The sequence below is a fragment of the Equus caballus genome, chromosome 28, assembly GCF_041296265.1.
Source record: "Equus caballus isolate H_3958 breed thoroughbred chromosome 28, TB-T2T, whole genome shotgun sequence".
Classification (NCBI taxonomy): Eukaryota; Metazoa; Chordata; class Mammalia; order Perissodactyla; family Equidae; genus Equus; species Equus caballus.
The window spans coordinates 19,098,984-19,118,442 of NC_091711.1; positions in this window are offsets into that span (position 1 = coordinate 19,098,984).

A 19,459-nucleotide genomic window follows, 5' to 3' on the forward strand; every position below is an offset into this window, starting at 1 on the left:
TCAGGAAAAATAGCAATATATGTGTGTGTGTGTGTGAGGAGTGAGATGATAATGTAAATGTAATAAAGAGTAAACATTTGGGAAATCTGAGCTCTCTGTACTATTATTGCAATTTTAATGCAAGTCTGGAATAGTCAAAATTAAAACTTAAAGATAAAACAATTGGATATCAGCCAATGGCTTTTTCCTTCATGTCTAGAGATTACCTTTTGATAACATAAGGGGAAAAGCTAGAATATGTTCCCCTCAGGGAACGGACAGACAAGAAACAAACAAGTTAACTGAACCTTAGTAAGAAAGATTAAAATTTATCTAAAATGACCCCTACTATGATGCTTCTTTTCCCATCCAACTGCCACTACCATAGTTTCAATCCTGATCCTGATATCTTCTCTGGATTGGTGCAGCAGTCTACTAATTGGTATTTCTGCTGCCAAACCCACTACACCCCCCATTACTTTCCGTAAATTATTGCATTACAGAAATATGTATCTCCTCACGCTTGCACTAGATTTAAGTCCCTAAAAGTTAGGGACTGAGTCTTACTAATTCCATATTCATAAAACTGAGGACCTAACTAACTGGCAGAGTGATTTTTTGTAAATGATAATAATGTGACTAGAACCCACACAAAGTAAGCAGTCACTTATTTATAAGCATTTTATACATTCTCAATATAAACACAATAACAACACAAAGCAACAGAGAAATGGTACATTCATATTGTGTAAGTTCATAGAAAAGGTAAAGTTAAAGAGCTTTGGAGATTTTCATAGAAAACGCTTTTCAGTTATTTGTTTCTTGGTGCTACCGTCAAATTCAAAATCCTCAACTGGTTAGAACGTCGGTCTGAGCCTATTTTTTAATTTTCTCTTTTTTATGAGAAGTAAATTTCTTATGAGTTTTGTTTTGATTAAAATTTCCAAATAGGTGAAAAATATCAAGAAGAGTGGATAAGGCAGAGAGAGTAGACAAACGACATATATAAAGAAGAGGTGAGTAATTTTCTCAAGCTCTAAGGTATTGCATGGACAACATACAAGATATTAGAATACTATGACAAATGTGCACCAGTTAAGTGGCCTTGAAATATATCCCGTTATGAGGACACACACACAGACACACACACACACACACATACATATAAAACAAGGAAACAACAGTACGTAGTAAAAAGTACATTACAGTGGAACTAAAAATGTCTGGACTATAATTGCGAGTCTGACCCTAATTTTCTTTAGACAAGTTTCTTTAGACAAGTCATTGAGCTCCTCTGAGCTTTAATTATCTTGAAAGTGAAGGTAATATGTACTTTCAGAGAAATCAAATCTGTAAAATGGGGTAGATATTCTCAAATGAATTATCTTGGAACACAGATAATAGTCCTCTGGAAAATAAAGTGAGATGAAACGTGAAATTTTACTTGAAATAAGGAAATCTCATGTTAGCATAAACTAATTTAACTTAAAAATAGAAAACACATTGACATATATATACATACATATATATATACATACACACACATATGTGTGTATGTATATATATATACATGCATGTATATATATATATAGGTATATAAAAGATGAGACACCATAAGGCAAACCCTCCTCTGGAGTCTGCAGACATAATACTGGTGCCAATGCAGAACTGAATCCCAGATTTTCTGATTTTAATGAATTTATTCCAAAGCTATAAAAAGATAAGCTATTTATTGACTCTGTTACATTCCATAGGCTTGCACTTCAGTAAATATTGTTCAAACTATGCTTGGTGTATAAATTTATAAATCTTAGAAGGGAGAGGATATTAACATAGATGGGAGACATGAATTAAAGCACATTTTTATCACTGGAATATTCCATGTATTGGAAATGCAGCTCAATATGTCCAATGCAACTCTACTGAAAGTAGCCTGTTCTCATAGTACACTTAGAACAGAAAAAGGCTTTTCCTAATCCAAATCTGGTTGATGTAGGTTTAAATTTTTCTACTTCTTTTGAATTCTTGTCGACCACCACCACCAAACACGTAAACTGGAACACATCACAGTCATAAGAGGGATTTTTACAAAAACCTTAAAAAGCATCATTTTTCTAATCTGTGTTTACTATTAGAATGCATATTATATTTACACACAATTTTATCTTTCACATCCCTCCCTAGGCGATGATGCTAATAATAAATATCCAGCACTGTCTATAGAGTATTTACCATGTTCTAGGCTGAGTGCTAAATATTTAATGTGAACCATCTTATTTAGTTTTCACAGAAGCTACTCAAGGAAAGTGAAGTTAAAGCAGGTTAAGAAACTTGTCCAATTTCACAAGGATGCTAAATGGTAGAAACAGAATTTGAACCATGGATTTTAATTCCAGAATCTTTGCTTTTAGCTACTTTACTCTGCTGCCGTTTCTGAACAGATAAATACATCACGTGGCAGGCTTGAGATTGTTTAATACTGTTACTAAACTCTGCAGTGATTCAGACATTAGACCTACGTTCAGTGTCAGACTTGCAACAACTTTGCATATTGAAATGCTTCTTCAGATCTCAGTTCAAACTTGAATTTTAAAAAATTTCATCCCAATTCTTTGAAAAATTTGTTTATTTAAAATGTTCATTAAAAAAATATTGTTTGCGGTTCAGGAGACAGTATTACGTTTCAACACGTAACCATTTTTTTATCCAAGCATGTTTTCCTTATGTGTAACATGAAAAGATTTTTATCAATTAATAAACTTAAGATGTTATTTAATAAATATGGATGTAAATATCGTTTACAAATCTGGTGGTAGTTTAAAAACATTCATACTCTAATTGGATAAAAATATCCCTTTGTATAGAATATCATTACCTATTCATGAATCTAATCATAGTTCCTTCCTAACATATCCCACCAAAGATAATGTGCACATTCTTTCCCTCTTGCTTTCGATGTTTTATTCAAGATGACTGAGTTAGACTCAATTTTCCAATCTCTTAATTCTGCCCCTGAAGAATCTGTCTACTTCCACTGGAGTTCTCTTTGTGTCTCCGTAATACAGAAACTTCAATGAATCACATAAAAATACTCTAGTTTTTGTTTGTTGTATGCCTACTAGTTCCAGAGTTAAAACTTGAAAATCACTCTTATAATGCCACAGTGCATTTAATTACTATCTTGCTGTTACAGAGTTTTTTATTATGCTAGAGTTAATCATGGTTTTATTGTTTATAAAAAGTTCATTATGAAAGGGTGTTTAATGGTTATCTGTGAGCATTTGTAAATGGCATAGTGGTAATCAGCCCTCAGAGGACTGTGTCTACCTAAGGTTAGCTGAAAAACACAGCAACCTAATTAGCATCCCGAATCACCACCTCGCCATCTGTTATCTCTGGGCAAAGCAGAAGAAAACATAAATGTCTAGGAAATAAGGACTTGTGTGAGAAGTCCAGATTTTTAATTTTTTTCATTTTTTCCCATAGCATTTGCATGGGAAAAAATGCAGCTGTGCTGATGCTGCTGATATGAAAAGTTCTCTTTTCTGACATCCTTCTATTGTTGAGAAGTGCACGTGAGGAAGGGTGTCAGAGAGAGCAGAGCCGTGGAATCATAACACACACATATCACTTCAGTCTGCTTTTAAAGATGAAAAATAAGATGCAAAGTAGGTGGACAAACAGAATTTCACTCCCTAGAGCTACCCATCTGACACCTTGTGCTGACATAAACTCATGATAGAAATGACACATTTTTCAAATAGGTGACACAGTTTGTTACAAGATTTGTAAATTACACAGTGCTTATCTTGCCAGTAGCCACTATATACATTTTTCACACACAATTCAGTTTGTATCAAAACAATCTTTGTTTTGACACAAAACAAGTGAATGATGTTGTAATGTTCTGGCCTTTTGGAAAAAAATATTTGTTGTTGGTTTTTTTTAACACGATGTTACTCTTGTTTGTCCTGCAGGGTTTTCCTGATATCAAAAACAAACCTAGCCCTTTACTATGCTATAAAGCATTGGAAATATAAGGAAGACAGCAGTATGCAAAATAGTTTATAATGACAAAAAGATAAAGCAACTTAACCCCCCCTCAACCTTTCTATTTTTCTAGCCTGCCGAGGCACCGACTTTGAGCACCAAAACCATTTATGAACATTCTATGGTGCATCTCAAGAAAGTATTATGATTTTATCTGGAAACAAAGGTAATTTCAATTCCAATTGTTTTCAGCTACACCGCAAATATAAATCAATCAATCAGCTAATACTTAAAACACTTCAGATAACATAAAGATTCTGTTGTCCAAGAAATTATATTAATTTTCCTTGAAAATCAGGCTATTATATAATTGTTTTCATCTAACTTGGAAAGGATCTTGTTTTTATGGATTGTAAAGCAGTAACATATGATCATAGATTAAAATGATAAGACTATGAAAGAATGAAAACGTGATATTTTTATTCCAAATTTTAATCCTGAACTGATAAAATATTTTATTTCTTTAGATTGCCACTTACTTTCATTTTTAATATTCTGCACCAAGCAGAGCAAAATAATAAGCATTGAAATATACTTTCTCTTTCTGGCTCTCTTATTTATTCAACAATAGATTATTGAGTACCTATTATATGTGATGTAACATCTTATAGACTAAGAGTATTTAACTAATAAATATTCCTAGTCCCATAGTGCACTGTCTAGTGTATGAGAGAGATATTAATCAAATAATGACATAATGGAAGAAAAAGCACAACACAAAACAAATAAATCTATGTAGATACATAATGGAATCTGATCTAGCCTGGGGAGCAGTTCAGATAAGACACCTAAGAAAGGAATGCTTGACCTGAAATCTGAAGAATGAGAAGAAATTGAATAATCAAGCAAGAGAGACAGGAAAAAGATGCGTGAGACTATGAACCTCACTTGTAAACTCTCTGTATTATGAGAAATTATGACACTTTTAAGGAACTAAGAGAAGACCAGGGAAAGAAAAAGTAAGTTATATAACATAAAACTTCAGAGATCGTCAAAGGGCAATCCCTGCAGTGCGTTATCTCAATTCTAAAATATTAGTAAGCCACTAAATGGTTTTATGCCACAAAGTTATGTAGTCAGATGTGTGTTTTGAAAAGAACTCGGTGTGGCTATACTGTGGGGCTATACACAGTGATGGTAATGAACACGATTTGGAGGCTCTTAAGCTAGTCAGTAAAGAGATTCTAATTATTTGGAATGAGCCAGGAGACGTGGATAATGAGCCAAGTGGATGGAGTTGAAAAGTTATTTGACAGTACTTAATAAATTGCCACCTGGTTTGTGATCTTTTCAATTATATAACCTTGTAGAGACTCTATTTATTAATATGTAAAATCATGAATATTAATCATTCATATATGATGGATTGATAGAAATGAGCAGTGAAATATGATAGATGAACTTATGCATTTGTCCCCTTTCCTTCTAAACCCATTAGTGCCCTTCTCCAATGTTTCTATTTCTCCAGTCTCCAGGCATATGGCATGCTTGCCCTTCCTCATCCTACAGACATGTCATTTGTATTGACTAATGACAAGCCTGGAGAGGAAGCCGGGTACACAAGGGTTGCTGTAAATATGCAATAAGAAAATGATTACCCTTTGGCCTTGTTCCCAACACAGATACAAGTGAAAAGAAGCCACTCTTGTTAATTTGCTGTTTTCTTGTTTAACCTGAGGGGTGACCGAAGGGTCACAAAAATTTATGAGCTTGGTTTGCAGAAGAAAAAGAATGCCTTCAAGGAAATTACCATCACCAGATAATCAGCCCCCAGCTGCAGTTGACACCTGGAAGTCTGGTTGCCCAGGGCTTTATCTGGAGTGAAAGAAATATGAATTTCCCCTTTGTTTCTCCAAAACTCCTCCTCCCAAGCTTCTTAGCTCTATAAAACCCCCTACTGTCGTCTTTTGTTAAGGCAGATTTGAAAGAATCTAGCCTCCTGCCTTCTCGTTTTGGCCAATTTAAATAAACCTTTCTCTATCTCTGAATACCGATGTCTCAGTGATTGGTTTATTGCACATCAGGCACACAAACTTGAGATTAAGAGAGTCAGTATCAGAGAGAAGGGTCATGAAAATCTTTGAATATGTAACAATTAAGGAGGAAAGGGGTGACAGGTCCCATGGAAGTCCAAAACCTAGCAAGTTGAATTCCATTTGATCTTTCCATTTTTTAAAAAAGAAAATCTTCTTTTCACGAAAACTATCTTCTCAGCAATGCAGGGACTGAATACAGTGCATAGTCAGCAAAGAACATTTTCCCTCAGTTTGATTTGCCCCTCTTATAAGACAGTGAGTCTTCACCGATTACTTAATCAGATTACAATCCTTCAAATGGATCACTTAATGCCTTTGGTGTTCATTATTATCCATTTGATCAAGATCCATTTGATCTTAAAGTTCCAGAATAATCTTTTTTGGTTCCATGTTCTGCCTTCCAGGCCCATAAGGGAAGCAGCAGAATCCTTCAATGCTCTTCTAGGTGGCCCCCATCTCCAGCTCTTCTCAAGGGCCCCATCCTCTGAAACTGAGACTGAGTCAACCTTATCCCCTGGCTCTGTGGTGGGAGTGGAAGAACTGATGATCTCTGAATTACCTTCAAGGTCATTCTTCCCTTTTCTTGAAAGATAATGTTTGTTAGCAACCTTCCTTCATTCTGTCCCATTCTCTCTGTTTCCTTTATTCCCAGTTGGCAATATTTCTGCTGGTATAATCCCATGTCTATTCCTGACTTCTGCTGACTCACTGACTAAATTTCCAGTTTACACTCATGCTAATCTCCTTATCAAGTGTTTGTTCATCTACACCCTTAGTGTTCTCTTCAGAACAGGCTTTCTCATTTTTTGAGACATGCATAGGCTAGGAAATGTCCAAATCTTCAAGTTCTTGTTTTTTTTGTTCAACAATTCCTTCAATTTATCTTTCTCCACTCATATAAACTGTATTAAAAAGAAAACTACAGGTCCAAAATGGCATCACTCATGCTAAAGCCCATGATACCAAACCTAGATTTAATACCAGATCTAATTGCAGTTTCAGCTTCTTCTAGAAATGTGGTCTTACTCAACCAGTCCGGAATTTTCTGGTCAAGCACCAGTAAGGTAATGTGTCACCTGGCCCTTCTCCATCCTACAGAAGAAGAAAAGGCAATCTGAAAGATAAAGGCAACCTTTTTTCCCTCCAAGAGGAGATGCCCACCCTAAAAATAATTCTTTCTTTTCTTTTGCTAATAGCTGCCTTGCCTCACCCTTCTTCCTACAAAAACCTTCCATTTTTGTACAAGCCCTGTACCTCCCTTCTGGTTGCTGGATGGGATGCTGCTCTATTCCTGAGTTGATTAATAAAGACAATTAGATCTTCAAATTTACTCAGTTGAATTTTTTTTAAAACAGCTTTAAAGAGAAATCAAGTCACTCCTTCAACACTTTACTTGGAATATCCTCTGCTAAATATCTAATTTCATTTCTTGCAAGTTTTGCCTTCCACACAACACTAAAGCACAATTAAGCCAAGTTCATTGCCATTTCATATCAATGATCACCTTTCCTCTAGTTTCCAATAACCCTGTTCCTCGTTTCCATCTAAGACCTCACCAGAATGGCCTTTAACATCCATATTTCTACCAGTATTGTCTTCATGATGATATATATATTCTCTAAAATGATAGAGACTTTCCCTATAACTCTCTTCTTTTTGTCCTGAGCCCTCAATAGAATTGCCTTTAGTGTCTATATTTCTACTGTTGATGCAAATAACCAATAATCATTCCATAGAGAAAAGAAATAAAGTGAGTTTTACTTGAGCCAGAGAGAGGATTATAACCCAAGAAGGCTTTTTCCAGAAGGGAAGAAAGCATTCTGGAGAAGCATGGTTTTCAGTACAGTTTTATCTATTTTTAGAACAAAGAAGATACATTAAAAACAGCCAGGATACATTTTCATCAAAGTTTCAGAGAGGTATTTAGTTGCAAATTAGCAGGTCAACATGACCCTGATGTCTGGAATAGGATGGAACAGGACCCATGGACAGGCAGAGCTGGTGCGTGGGGACAAGACCCACGGGCAGTCAGAGCTCCTGCTGCTGCTGCCTCTGCTGCCCCCGCTGGCATGGGGACAGGACCCATGGGCAGGCAGAGCTGGTGCGTGGGGACAGGACCCACGGGCAGTCAGAGCTCCTGCTGCTGCTGCCTCTGCTGCCCCCGCTGGCATGGGGACAGGACCCATGGGCAGGCAGAGCTGGTGCGTGGGGACAGGACCCACGGGCAGTCAGAGCTCCTGCTGCTGCCCCGAGTTGAGGGTTAGGGCTAATTTTATAAGGCATGGGTATGTGAATCATTTCTTTACAAGACAAAGGAAAGAACATGAAAAAAAGTTAAAATGGTATCAGTGCAGGTGGGGTCTGGTCGTTGGGTGATCCCATGACTTTTAGACAAGAATCAAATCGGATTAAGTAAAGGTCAGAAAGCCACCACCCTAAATCAGTTACATGAGATTGCCAGACAGCAACCAACTTAAGTTCTAGCCTTCCCCATTAAGAGTTTCTAGGGATGAGGTCATCTTTCTTCTTCTTCCTGGCACAGAGAGGGAGGCACCTTTTACAGATAGAGATTTACCTTACAAATGTAAATGTGTCTCAACAAAGGCAAGTTCCATTCCCCAGAGACTCCTTCCCTGTCCCAGTTTATCAAAAGCAATCAGCCCCAAAACAATCCTGATGCCAAAGAGACATATCTTGGGGTGGCCAATTTCAGGTCCCTACAAGGTCATCCCCCTTCCTTCACAAATGCAAATGTCTCTCAAAAGGGCAAGCAAAATTCCAGTCCTCGGAGCCTGCTCCTCATGTGCAGTTTTAAAAGTAACCAGCCTGAAATCCTCATCAATGCATACGGAACAAGAGGAAGAAAGGGAGAGAGTAGCTCTCTAGTGTCTCACAAATGTATTAATTCTATCGGATTAGAGCTCCATATTTATGGCTTTGTTCAACTTTAACTATTCAATTAGAGGCTCCACTCCAAATACAGCCACACTGGGGGTTGGGACTTCAACATATGAATTTTGGAGAGGATCCAAACATTCAGTCCATAACACCTGGGTTGCTTCTACTTTTTGACTATTGTGAATAAGGCTGTTGTGATTATTGGTATAAAAATATGTATTTGAGTCCCTGCTTTCATTTCTTTTGGGTTTGTATGGAACTGCTGGATCATATGGCAACATTAATTAATTTTTTTCAACAAATATTTAAGAACTTACTATTCCATAGGCATTGCGTTCTGTACTAAGAACAAATCACTGCTTTTAAAATTGATCTCTGAATCCTCTAAGCATCAAAGCCAAGGCCATCCCCTAAAGCAAGAGTACTCTATATTTCAGTTGCCCCAGTAGAAACTGCCTAGGTTTAAAATAACAACACCTTTCACTCTCAATAGTCCCTCTTTAGATGATAGATTTCATGGTCACATTACCTAAAGCCAATTCCTAAAACTCAGGTCCTTAAAACAAATCCACCTGATGTTTATACTCCTAACTCTTTTTAGTCAAGCAAATATTCCCCCACCAGAGTGATGTTTCATTCTTTTAAATGACTTTCCTATTTTTATCCTCTTTATCTTTGTTTATTAATTAAAGATCATTACTGCTAAAATTTGAGGTAATGGTAAGTTACAAACTACAAATCTGCAGAGACAGAGAAAGTCAAAAGCAAGAAAAGGAACAATGACTCCCGTGTGATTAAGGAGACTGCAGCTTTAACATTTCCCCTTATCTGTCTCTTCCTTTATCTTTTGTTTTACTTCACTGTGATAAGATTTAAGAGGAATGGGTCAGAAACATAATTTTGGAATACAACATTATCCCTTCACACTATCAGATATGAAAAAGAAATGAGAACTCCACTTTACTCCCACAACAAAATAAATTATAAATGGAGTAACGAGCTTAAGTAACATACCAAAAAATGAAAGAAATAAAATTAATGGTACAATTTTGGTGGGGAAGTATCCCTGTAAGCTTAAAATCAATTGAAGAAATATTGGTAAAGGATGGATATATACGGCAACATAAAATTAGTTAAGAAGGAACAAAATAATATTCATTCATGATGCCAGCAGTTATTGGACTCTGTTCTGCACCAAGACATCTTCTCTTAGAAAGATAAAAGTCAGAGCCCTTGACTCATGGAATAAACTAAAGGGTAACAGACATTGAAACAGTCATGTCTGATATCATGGGATGAAAGAAAGAGAGATCTACATATATCTTTATCTATATCTATATTTCAGAAATGCTTCCCATGTAACCTCAAAGCAATAATTTGTTAAAAATCATATTTATCACACAAATTTTATATCTCAAATTTAAACTCTACTTTTCAATCAGAAAAAATATTTCCAATTCTTTAAAATACATTAAATCTTCCTGCCCACCATTTATGGAATAGGCTTATGGTTCATGCACATGCATCTCTCTGCACATAAAGTCTTAGGTTTCTACTAGTGAAGATCTCTTCATTTCTCTATGATCTCCAATATACACATATTAAATGGATTTTCTACCTGTTAATCTGGTCTTTATTCTACTATTTATTCTCATTGAGAAATTACAAACAAGTATGTTTGATATTACAGGTAGTATTGGCTTTGAATTTTTTTTCACTAGGTTGGATTATCGCAGGGTAAAATAAATAGAAAGAATAATTTTATTATTAGTCTAGCCATAAGAACACAAGAAGGGTAGAAGGGAGAATTTCCCCTCTCCCCAACACTATTAATGCTCTTTTTGTTTTCATTTTGTCTTGTCATTAGAGGCAATATAATACAATGAAGAGAACTTCGTCAACACATAAAGAGACCTCATTTGAATTTTCATTTTATGATTGTTTCCCTATTTATTAATGAAGTTGATCACTTTTTTCTTATACTAAAGATAAATAAAACAATATAGATACCTATATTGTTACATTACATCTTCAGAGGAATGATGCTATATAAGTGCAAATAAATGATATCAGTATTATTGTTATTATTTACCTTTGCTTGCCCACTTATAAAAACAGTTCATATTATATGCTCTCCATGATGTCTCCTGGTATTCCTTCAACCAATGGCTATAGTTGGCAAATATTATGATGTATTTGTGTATATTACATATCATTCTTGAAGGATAATTTCTTGGCATCACTGTTTTCCAAACAATTCCCTCTCATGTAATCTGTTTCGTTTTGTAATGCCCTAGACATATTATCCTGTAATTGTTCAAGTTAATCCAATTTCCTTCAATTTGTCCATATTTTTAGATTCCCAGCTTCCTTAGCAAGAAATCCCACTGCAATAGCATAGGGAGAATTTTTAAATGGTTATTAAAAAGTTCAAAAAGTTAACAAGCATCAAGCTCAAAGACTTAACCTAGAATACTTCTAAATGGAGTACAGACACATCTATCAATTCATTTAGCTTGTCATCTTTGATATTTTCATTCTCATATAACTTGATATATTCAAAACAATATTAAATATTTATAAATATTAAGATATCTTCTCCTATTTGGGCTAGCTATTAAATCTATTTTGTCTTGAAATGTTCTTCATATAAAGACATATTTATGTTTTATAAAGATTTTCTAATTGTCCTTTGTTTTTGATAGGACTTTTTTATTTGAAAGCAATACAAATCCATTCAATAAAGCTTTCAAGAAAAATGAAATTTTTAGCATCTATCAGCTCATGCAGCTTATTGCCCTCTCAATCTGAGTTAGGAAAAATGACAAATGTCACCTTCTTGGTAGGTTATCAAAGTTCTGGAATTGAATTCTTTTGGTCCTGTTTTTTTCTGGTTTATGTGAGTTTGGGTATGTGTCCATTTCTGACCAATTACTGTGGCTTGAGAGATTGTCTACACTGATAGCTTTAGTTTTCCTAGGGACTGAGAAGGAATTAATTCAGTCAGTAAATATTATTAAATGTCTATTATATGATAATAGGCATACAGCAATGAAAAAACAAACAAACAAATAATAAAGCCCTAACATTCTATTGAATTCCTATCCTATCTTACTGCAAAGCTGTGAAATTTGGGATGTTATAAAGCAAAGATAAAAAGAGAATAGATGTTACAGATATTCCACAAGTGTTTGCCACACTGTCTTCTAACAATTTCTATTTAATTTACACTGTGATAATCCAAACTATCGAAAAAAAACTCAAAATCAATCCTACCTGTGTTGTCAAACATACCTGTTTTTAATTTCTCAATGAGAATAAAAAGTAGAATAAAGATTATGTTCTAAGTATATATAAATTGTTATCCTTTAATTTCTTTTGCAATACTAATCAACAGTGTTTAATTCAGCGAATTTTTTCACATGGTAATTTTTAGCATATGGGTTTTCTGATTTATAATCAATTTTTGTAATTTGAGCATCCATTTTTACCATTTTGGCAAACTGATTTGTATATTTGCAGCTTCCTCTGTATATTAATTTAATAGTCTATTCATTTCTGAATAATTACTTTTATCCTTCTCTTTTGTGGTTAATGAGCCCTGCTTTCTAACATCCACCTTTTCTTTTCTTAACAAGCAATTGTTAGGAATACTGCCAAAACATCCTCCAAAAAATAATAAGTAAGCAAAGAAGAATGGCGAATTTCTCCTTTCTCATTTTATTCTTTGTCTTATTCCCTATTACCATCCCCTTCCCATGTGAGCCAAAGAGTGTTCGTATGAATTTAGACTTTAAAATACAGATGTAGGGGCTGGCCCTGTGGCAGAGTGGTTAAGTTCGTGTGCTCCACTTCGGTGGCCCAGGGTTTCACTGGTTCGGATCCTGGGTGCGGGCATAGCACCACTCATCAAGCCATGTTGAGGCGGTGTCCCACATGAGACAACTAGAAGGACATGCAACTAAAATATGCAACTACGTACCAGGGGTCTTTGGGGAGAGAAAGGAAAAATAAAATCTTTAAAATACAGACGTAGTTTTGTGAAGTTTTGAAACTGCAACCTTCATATATTATTTGTGTGATGATTGTGGTGGGGGTAGTGGTACTTGGGGTGGTGATGTGTGTGAGTAAACTAATCAAAACACTTCAGATAGCATTTTGGCATAAAGTTAAATACATAAATACACTATGCCAGGTAATTCCATTGCTACCAATATACAGTAGAGAAACTCTTGCACATATTATTTCTCATATCAAAAGATGATAAAGCAGCCGGCCTGTGGCCGAGTGGTTAAAGTTCCACACACTCCACTTCAGCGGCCCGGGTTCACCAGGTTGGATCCCAGTGTGGACCTATGCCCCTTGTCAGCCATGCTGTGGAGGCATCCCACATACAAAATACAGGATGATTGGCTCAGGACTAGTATTCCTCAAGTAAAAGAAAAAAAAAAAACAAAGAGGAAGATTGTCAACAGATGCTAGTGCTAGCTCAGGGCGAATGTTCCTCACAAAAAACTAAAAAGATGATACAAAGAATTTTCTTAGAAATAGCTCAGCTCAGAACTATAAGCAACACGTGTTCTTCATGTTCTTCAGGCTTAGAATGGGTAAACAAATCGTGTGTATTCATGCAATGGAATAATATATAGCAAAAGACATATAAACTACAGTAGAGTGTATCAATATGGTTGAACCTCAGAAACATAATGTATTGGGAAAGGAGCAAGTCACAAAAAATTCACACAGTATTATTTCATTATGTGAAATTCATAGAGATGAGTATCTGTAAATTTACAGTATATATTGAAAATATTATAAAGAAAGCTAAAGAAATATTCACCACAAACTCAGAACAATGATTAATACCGAGTAGTGAAAGAAGAGGAGTACATAGAATATTTCTAAACTATTGGCAAGGTTCTGCTTCATAATGTGAGTGGTGCACAATTAATGTTTGCTTTCTGTTTTATAAAATCAGTAATACTGTTACTATTATAATATAAATATGGAGACCAAGGAAAAATTTTAGCATCCCCGCTGAGTTTTCGATTTAGTCCAAACCTCATTTCCTACCTATGTCCTGGCGAGTACTCTCTCCAACGTTCTGCTAAAGCCCGTTGCATCCACACAAACACACACATTTACGTTTTGTTGCTGCCTCTTTTAAATTTGGATTCAGACTGAAGCTTCTTACCAGTCTCCCACCAGAGAGATTTTTCTTTCATAAGATGGCATACTTTTTGCTTGTTCTCTCTCTTTTCCGACTTCCTCCCAGCAAGCACCCCTCTGCCCCTAGTCTCATGACTTCCTGCCTGCGTGAGTAAGTAGAAATCTTTCTTTGACTGTCCCAAAGGCTGTCATCAGTTTTGACATCCAAACCTAACTGTGGTAGGAAACTTTCCACATCACAGGGATGTTGCTATAATAATACATATATGTTTTTTACACTCTTCTCTATGGTGTAGTTTTGATGTGAAAAAATAGCTTTTTTTAGGGTTAAATTTTTCAAGGATATTCACTTTATAGCCATTATTTGCTATAACCATTTTTGTCAAAATTTTTCTCTTAAGAAGTTTCCTATAATCTAAGACAAAAAGAGGTCATTGTTGCCACCAGTGATACTTACTTTCTATACAAATTTCCCAACTTGGGGGCATTAGGATCCAAAAGTTGTTCTTTTCTGTCTTTGCACAGTGGCATAAATGACTTATAATAGCTCCGTCTTCTCTATATAATTGCATTTTAACTGGGAATAAAGTTTAGAAGCAAAAGGATGAAACTGTAATGATTACTAGTCTTCAGGTGATCTCTGCTGAACATGTAGGTTTGGCATCAGAAATTTGCAGGCACTCCTGATGCTGCATCACTCCTCTCCTATACTGTACTTTGATAAGCATATGATAATGCTAAGATCACTATGGCTGTGTGAAGCAATAGATATCAACAATTCTGTTTGCTGAATGTGCTACTTTCGTTTTAATACTTAGTTATAAATTTTCATGTTTTTTAAGAGTTAGAAATTTTACCTGTGAATAGATAAAGCTTGGAGAGGTTAAGCCTAAGGTCATCTAGTGATTGGTAAAGCCACATGCTAAATCCAATGCCTGGTCCGTAAAATCAATATACATTTCACTACTACATGCTTATCTTCTTTCTAAAAATCCCACAACACTCATAAAACAAAAACTTCCCACCATGCCAAAAATATCCAACCTTACTTGGGTGATAGGGCTTTAATATGTTCAATACTTTACAGAACAAATAAAATACTGATTGTGATGTCTTCAGACAATAATACCAAAATGAGCTTGAAAGTGTTTGAAAATAAATTCCTGCTCTAAGAGTTTCTGCTTAACAAACCTAAAAGTCTATCACTTTTAAATGTCCAAATTCTTTGAAGGATACTTAGAATATCTTAACAGTTATAAAGTTGGAAATAATTATAGTTGTATAAATAAAATCACTTCTCATGCTTCAGTTACTTTTAATAACTATAATTCATAATAAATGCAGTACAGCGTGGGATTCTAATAATGTAGATTTATTCTCTCTTGCCTAGGAACATTAAAAGGCCATGAGGCAGTGGGAGGACATTTATTAAAATTGAACATAAGACTGGGGATATGTCTGTTTATATGTATACACGTTACAATGCTGCATGTTAAAAGAGATATCAACCAATAGTATTTTCTCTATAAGTGTGAGAGAAAAGTGTAACAATTGAAGCATTGTTTTTATACTTGGAAGAAAAAAAATGAATCTCAATTTAAGGTAACAATAACTGAGTTCAAGTTCTAGTCATGTTTCTTAGTAATTCCCTAACTTTCTGAATCCAAGCTTCCTTAATGATAAATTAATTTTACCTGCCTTGCTTATTGCATAGTGTTGTATTAAAAATTGAATGGATTGTGTGCTGCGTGATTTGTTAAGTAAAAACACGATATAAATATAATTACTACCTATTATGTTCTCCGAAATGATGCATTCAAACCTAAAATAGATTAAGAAGTCGAACATCTGAAATCTACAAAAATAAACTTCAGAATACTTCATGAAAAAAAGGAGAAATCATCAGAGAACTAATGAAATGTTTAAAACTGAAAGATATAAAAGCAATTAATTTCATTTCACAGCTTGTGAGATTCAGCTTAATAGTAGTTAGAGGCAAGTGCATAGCTTCTGATGAAAATATTTCAACACTGGAAAAACTGAAAATTGCTCAGGCAACAATTCAAATCAAAATTTTCTAAAAAAATCAAAATAAGGAAAGAATAAAGACAAAGCCATCAGTTAATGAAAAAGAAAACAAAGGAGCAGTAAGATAGAGCAATCTGGAAAATTAGATTCACAGAGTAAGACTATATGACACAGAAGAGCTATAAATTTGGGAAGGAAGGGATGTCTTCTTTTAAAATATGATTTAAATGAAGTAAAGTGAGAGAAACTATAAGGGGGCAGAAATAGAAATAAAACATAACTCATTCACTCAGTCAACAACTATTTATTGGACAGCTAACATGTGCCAGACACTATTCTAGGCACTTGTTTACAACAGTATTTTTAAAAAAGGAAAAGATAAATATCTCTTAGAGCTTTTTTTTTTTAATAGATTGGCACCTGAGCTAACAACTGTTGCCAATCTTCTTCTTCTTTTTTTTTTTTTTTTTTCTGCTTTATCTCCCCAAACTCCCCGTACACAGTTGTATATCTTAGTTGTGGGTCCTTCTAGTTGTGGGATGTGGGACGCCGCCTCAATGTGGCCAGACCAGCGGTGCCATGCCCGCGCCCAGGATCCGAACCCTGGGCCGCGCAGCGAACTTAACCACTCGGCCACAGAGCCGGCCCTCTTAGAGCTTTTATTGTAGTAGGGAAGTTAGCTAAACAACTTTCAAAATTAGAAAATTAATGTTATTCAGCTTACTACCAGATTAAAAGAGAAAATCATAGTTGCCAAAACCTCTTCTGATAAAATTTAAAAGTCATTATAAAAAACTTTCTATAAAACTTCCAGTAAACTATAACAGAGGAAGATTGGCACAGATGTTAGCTCAACCACAATCTCAAGAAAGAGAGGAAGATTGGCGATAGATGTTGTTAGCTCAGGGCTAATCTAGCTCACAAAAACCAATTAAAAAAATTTTTTTAAATGGTACACCCAAACTTCATAAAGGGTACTTAACGATAAACCTCCAGCAAACATCATCCACTTCTAATATTAAACGTCTTCCTTCAGGATGAGGAATATGATAAGGATACCCCAGATAAATGATCCTATTTAATAGTGAAGTGAAAGGTCTAACCAGCCCAAGAAAGCAAGAAATATAAACTATTTTAAGAATTAAAAATTGGTATCTGCATCAGTCCATGAGGGAATAATAGCAACAAACTTGTGCATCCACTCTAGAAACTAGAGAGCAAACGAAATATTTGAAAAAATGGTTTTCAAACATTGAACAAGACAGTGCAGTATAGTGGTCCTTGAAAGAAAGAAAATACAGTGAGCCCTAAGGGTATCAAGATCTCTGTCTGAAAAGAATTTCTAGCACATAACACAGGGATAAGAACCTAAAATAGCTAAAATTAGATGTTTTCTTTTTAAAATTATGGACAGGGTGATGTCTATCATCACAGCTGCTATTCCATATTGAAATGTAGACCCTAGTGGATACAATTTTTAAAAATATATAAAATTTGGAAAGGAAAAGCAAAAATGCAAAGCATAAATACTAAACTTAAAAAAAAGTAAAAAAGAATCAAGTAAGATAGAAAAAATAGAACAATATTATTCCTTAAAATCAGGCATGATTCATTAGAAATAATTTTTAAAAATGTCTCATTAACCATGTGTACCTAAAAACCACTCTAACAAAACATATGCAAGGCTTTTATATAAAAATTAGTTAAACTTTATTGAAGAGTAGAAAAGTCCAAATTAAAGAAAATCCCAATTAAATAAAAAAGTGCAATATTAATGGATATAAAATTCAATATCATAAAAAGTAAATTGATTCTCAATCCATTCTCAACTTATCAATTCCAATAAAAGCATCAAGATGATGCTAACATTTATAAGAAGGAAAATTCATAACAAGGAAAAGATCTAAGGAGAATCAAAAAATTTTCAGAAGAAAAGAGAAAAGGGAATAATAATTAAAATAATGTGGTATTTGCAGTGGAACAGAAAAAGAAATGCAGATAGAAGGAACAGCATTAAGATTCCGTAGACCAGATCCATGCACACATGGAGCTTGACATGTAATTGAGTATTTCAAATCAGTAGAGGAATGTCTAAATTATTTTTAAAACTATTCTTGGACACATGGCCATCAGAAGAAAAAACACAAAAAAAGATCATTATTGCTTCTCGCTGCACACATACACACATACACACACACTCACTTACATACCTGATATACAAATGTATGTGTTCTGCATACCTTAAAGATAAAATGTAATAAACAAAAATTTAGAAGAAAATATCTTCATGCTAGTAGGATAAGGAAAAATATTTCAAAATCATAGAAATCCAGAAAACTTTAAGAATTGGATAAATTTGACAGCAGTTAAAAATATATAAGCTTTGAAATGGTTAAGAAAATCATAGCCAAAGTGTAAAAATAAACACATGCATGTATGTATATGTATAAGTTACAATGGATTAGCATTTGGATTGTAGATAGAAAAACATACTAGAAAAAATAAATAATTCAAAACATATGAACAGACAACTTACAGAAAAGGAAATCTGACTGGCAATACACAGAACATTTGCTCAACCACATTGCTATTGAGGAAAATGCAAGTTAAAGCATTGCCATTTTGTTCCAAACCTATCAGATTGGCAGCAATCAAAAGCTGCATGAATATCAAGTGTGTGGGCAAGGCTGAATGAGATCTAAAATTGGGAAGCCATTTGGCACTATCCGGGATAGCTGATGATGCACACGTCGTATGACCCAGCCATGCTACTTCTAAAAACATATTTTAGTAAAAAGTTTGAATATGTATATAGTGAGACACGCAAAAGGATGTTCACTGAACTGTTATCTACAGTGGTGTGATAAATGTTATCATTAGGCAAGTGGATAAAGAAAATATGGTATATAGTATATTTCAATTCAGCAATGAAGATGAATGAGTCTAGTCTACATGTATTAACATGAATATATATAAAAAATGTTGAATGAAAAGCAAACTGCAGAAAGAAATGTGCAATGCTAGAGGACTGATAAATGTTTCAAAGTGTATTGTTTATGGATATGTACATACATAGGTAAAAACTTAAAGTCTGTGTGGGAATATTGCCCACAATCTTGGGGGAGGAGTTGTCTCTAGGGAGCCAGGGAGGGGGAAAGAATCAACGAGAGTTGTGAAGGGGTCTTCAAGCTCTATTATTAAATTCTGTTTCTTTGGAATAAAAGATCTGAGGTAATCCTAGCAAATTTGTTAAATTTAAATGCATTTTTGTTACACTTAAAATATGCCAACGTTTAAGA